Source organism: Tasmannia lanceolata, unplaced genomic scaffold (genome assembly GCF_043159265.1).
Source record: "Tasmannia lanceolata isolate RefF3 unplaced genomic scaffold, GAP_Taslan_0.1 ptg000005l, whole genome shotgun sequence".
Classification (NCBI taxonomy): Eukaryota; Viridiplantae; Streptophyta; class Magnoliopsida; order Canellales; family Winteraceae; genus Tasmannia; species Tasmannia lanceolata.
Window position 1 is genome coordinate 22,220,812 of NW_027518682.1, and position 4,826 is coordinate 22,225,637.

Genomic DNA, 4,826 nt, shown 5'->3' on the forward strand with positions numbered 1-4,826 from the left:
TTGGGCGGCATCCTATATTTTATAAGAATTCAATTTTCCATTGTTTGGATCTCATCTTGTATTTTTTTTAAGAATTTCAATTGTGCTATTTGACTGAGAGACGAGATAGCAATTGCACAAGAGTAGAGAAGTCAAGAGGAGAGAAGGAGACTGCCTGAGCCTATAAGCCCAAATGGTTAAACCCATGGCAAATTCCCATCTTGTTTTGATGATTCCAAATACTAGTGATTTTGTGTTACTAATATGTCTATTCATTAGTTGTAGATTTTGTGGTTGAGTGCAAGGTCAAGGAGCTTGGATCAAAGCAATGGATCCTTCATTGGAGTGTCAAGAGAAGCTTGAAGAAGCCTTAGAAGATACAAAGGATTAACGTGGACTCGAGGTGTTGAAGACACAGTGAAGATTAAGTGTTCTTTCAAGTTTAAAATAGATGGTATAAGTCCAATCTTACACAGGGTTGTTAGAGCAGTACAAACACACCCTAACTAAGTCCTAAATAGGTGGTAGAACCCATGGACAGAATGCCTGAGAAGGACAAACAAATTGGAAGAAAATTGGACCTAAAAATAAGTATCTATTAGGCACAGACCTTGGAGCAAATGTCTGGCCAGATGTCTGCCTCATCATCTGTCTCTAACTGAGTGCATTTTTGCTATTTGGAAGCAGCCAGACATTGGCACAGACGTCTGCCACGGTGAATATAGCCGTTGGAGCATGTAACAGCTAGTTTTCTTTTGAGCCAAAAAATTACCAAAATGGCCCTTAACGGCTATATTTCATATGGGGTTTACTAGGGTCCATCACAAAAGGCCTTTCGTAGCTTGTCTGTCACATGTCAGACCAGCTCCAGCCACCTCGTGAATGGAGACAACAACTTTTGTCTCCATTCACGAGGTGGCTGGTCTGCCGCACATCAGACCAGCCGTGAAATGCCTTCTCCGACGGACGCTAGCAATTCCCATTTCATATTGGGCTATAAATATAGGTTTAAATCAGTATTTTATAAAACTTTTAACACTCCAAAACACATTGGAACATCTTTAGAGTGACTTGAACCCATTTGTGCCTCTTTTGATTCAAAAGCGAAGATTAGACATAGGCCTTGATTGTATATCTTCTTCCACATCATTGTAATCCTCTTGAACGGATTTTTAGTTTTTCTTTCTTGTATTCGATCATTGTATTTGGTGAGTGTTTTGGGGACGCAGAGCCATATCCAAAGAGTTTAGTGTTGGAGGCGCAGAGCTACCTCTATTTGTCCAGCATTAGGACGTGGAGCCATCCTTGATTGTATTTGGTTTAATCCTCAATATTAAGGGGATTGGTTAGGAAAAGCTCAGCTGGAATTCCAAAGAAATCGACCCGAGTTGTAATCTGGTCTAATAAATGTGATTTTGCAACAATTTAAAAAATTATATGGAAATTTTATATGGTGTGTGCGAGTGAAGTCGTCTATTTTCAAAGTGTCCTTTTGTCAAGCCAGAGTGTAAATAGATTGTACCCCAAAAAACATTTCTATTAGATGATTCTAACCATCGAATATGTGGAGGGAAATACTGGAGTTCACGAACACAAGCCCATGTAAAATCTCGCTAATTCGATACTCCACCAAAATGAGGTTATTATGGTCATTTGGAGCGACAGTTTAGTCAATAACAGAATTTAAGATGTGGTTTCGTTAATCTGGAGAAAAAAAAAAGGTGGCTCAGCAAATTTGAAAATCAAGCCGAGCCGAGCCGATAACGTGAAGACTTTTCAGATCTCTGAATTGGATGGAGTCCTAATTTCGTGGGGCGATGAATTTGACGGGGTCCTGATATGACAGGTGGGCCCCAGTGTCCACATTCACACGTCACGGATAAGATCGGAATCGACCTTAACCAACAAGATACAGACACGTGGAGTATCATGTTTCGCTCCCTTATTATATTTCTAAAGTGGGCCCGTTTTTAACCGTGATTAGTCAAGAAATAGAAAGCCTTATAAATAGCCGAGCATCTCGCCAAAAATAAGCTCTTTTACTTTTACCGGATATAACGCAGATTTTATATTTATCCAACTAGAGTTGAATTTAAACGGCCATTTTCTAAAAAAAAAAATGGTCTTAACTGTCATCCCCTTTTATGTTATGACCAAAATAGCCCAGGTTTATTCCTAAAAAGAGAGAAAGACACCTGAAATTCTGCCGTTTAAGGTCCTATTTCCTTGCCCTTTGCAACTAATTTCATTCCCGAATTACCCTTTTTACTATTTACTTGGTCAGAGGACAAAAATGGTTTGGAAAGAATTTGTATAGGCTCTGTTCACTTCTTTTTTCTGGTGCTATTTTCCCTGGAAAACAGCCAGCCTTTTTTTGTCCTGACAAAACAGAATTTCTATGTTCACTTCTTTTCCAGGGAAAAATATCGTCAGATGTGGAATTTCTTATTTAAAAGCTGAAAATGACTTGGAAATGACTTTTTTCCTGTTACTCAAAATTTGGTTTCCGATTAAATATATCGAAAAGAGGCTTTCCAAGGAAAACAGAACCTTTTCCCTGACAGTTTCCCTGGATTCCTTTTCCTTCTGCCACGTCACCTGGAAAGGAAAGGAAAACAAAATCCTTTCATTTCCTTTATGGGGAAAAGAAGTGAATAGAGCCATAGGGAAATGATATATTCGTTCCCTTTCCTTCCCGAGCCACTCCTTGCCGTGTAAAAGAAAGTAGTCATAACTCATAACTCATAAATACAATAGAGGGGATGGCCCAAGGAAGTAAAGAGGGACGATTAAATCGCTTTCCATTTGGATAGTATGACGAAGTGAATGAAGAAGGTGTGGTGTTTGAGTTGGGAAGGTGGGCTTTTTTGTTGTGTGATACAAAAAATGGGCCTTTTTCCCAAAAATGGTCAAAATTGTTTTTTGACGGATTTTTTTTAAAAGCAAGTTAAAGGGAAATGATATATCCGCCCCTTTTTATCACTAGGAGCACCTCCTGTCAGTGTTTGTGGCAATCAAGGGCATTGAATTCTTCTGACATAAGTACAACAACCCCTCTTTAGCCACTGATACACTGGCAGGGGTGTTCCTAGTGATCAAAAGGGGTGGATAAATACGTCCCTTTTCTTTACATGGGTCTTTTCTCCTTTTTTTGGAAAAGTGTGTTTTATTGTCATTTTCTGTCTGAAATGCTAAAGAGTAATATGGAAAATTAAAATCCATAGAAAAAATTTCCTTGGTGTGGTCCCTTCGCAATTTATCCTTTAAACCGATGGTAAAATTTTTCAATTTTTAAGGAATATATTTTTTTTGGTTGTAAAATAAGTTTACCAAATTCTAAAAATTCATTTTTCAAAGAAAACTTTTTTGTTGTGAAGAAAATCTGTGGTGAAAATGATCCAATGAAACGAGCTTCGCAATGTGATTGGTTCCACTTCCACCTACCAACAAGGCATTATTGTAATAACAATTTCTACTGGGGCCCGTGATGGCTAAAAATCACTCATTACATTACATTTACATGGCAAAGGACTTTAATGTGGGCCCTTGCTAAAGATTTTTCTTGATCGACTTCCAGTTTTGAAAGCCAATAGATTTAGGGAAATGTTATCAGCACTACTGTATTTTGATGAGGGCACTCCTCACTTTATTAAAAGTATGGTATGGCCCACACCATAAGATGATCCAAACCGTCCATCAGATGGGCCACAGCCTAAATAGGTTGTGCCCCAAAAATTATTTCCAAAGGTTGATCCTAACCCTCCGATAGACGATTAGGGTCAACCCTCTAACAATCAGATCGGAGGGTTAGGATCAACCTATGAAAATGATTTTTGGGGCACAAACTATTTGGGCTGTGGCCCATCTAATGGACGGTTTCGATCATCCTATGGTGCGGGCCATACCATACTTTTAATAAAGTGAGTAGTGCCCTCATCAAAATACAATAGTGCTGATAAAATTTCCCTGGATTTAACTATCGGAGATATGTCAACTTCGACGTATGGCTAACAGAATGAATAGTCTAAAACCGATTGCTGGGCCCACCCACGTCTCGATCATGAACACTTTGTTTGATATTTTCTTTTCTTGCCAAAAAAAATTATGAGTGCGAGTCCTTTTCTTTTATTCGTGTCCATTCTCACAGCAAGCATGTAGTGTATGTGAATGCGACTCCTTGTAATATGACACTTAATTCATGTAAGAAGACAATACCCTCCGGTTTACACCCGATTTGGGCAGTAGTGGTCATAAAAGATCGAATTGAGTATTAGTTCATATTAGGGCTGCAACTCGAGCCGGGTTTTACCCGACCCGCATCGACCCGACCCGAAAATAGCCTGGGTTGGGTTCAGGTTTCATGGGTTTCGGGTCGAGCCGGGTTGAGCATCCAAAAGCCCGCATGAATGTCGGGTCGAGCCGGGTTTAAAGGGGCCCGACCCGACCCGACCTGCCCGAGTTATATAAGTTATAGTATGTACTTTTTTTTTTCTATTGTTAGTTAAAAGTTAAAAGTGAAAACCCACGCACCCACTGTTATAGTATGTGAGTGTAATTTTTGCTTCTATGAGTTGAGTTGATTCAAGTGTTTGATTTAGCACTGTTTGATTGTAATTACAACATTGTTTGATTACAGCATTGTTTGATTCAAGTGTAATGTGAGTGTAATTACATCATTGTTTGATTCAAGTGTAATGTGAGTGTAATTTCTGCTTCTATGAGTTGAGTTGCTTTGCCAAACAAGAGTTTTCCTTAAAAAATTGTGTCAACATGAAAAAACCTGACCCGACCCGAGATTTATCATGGGTAGGGCCGGGTTTGGGAATCGTGGGTTTTCCGAAAAAAAA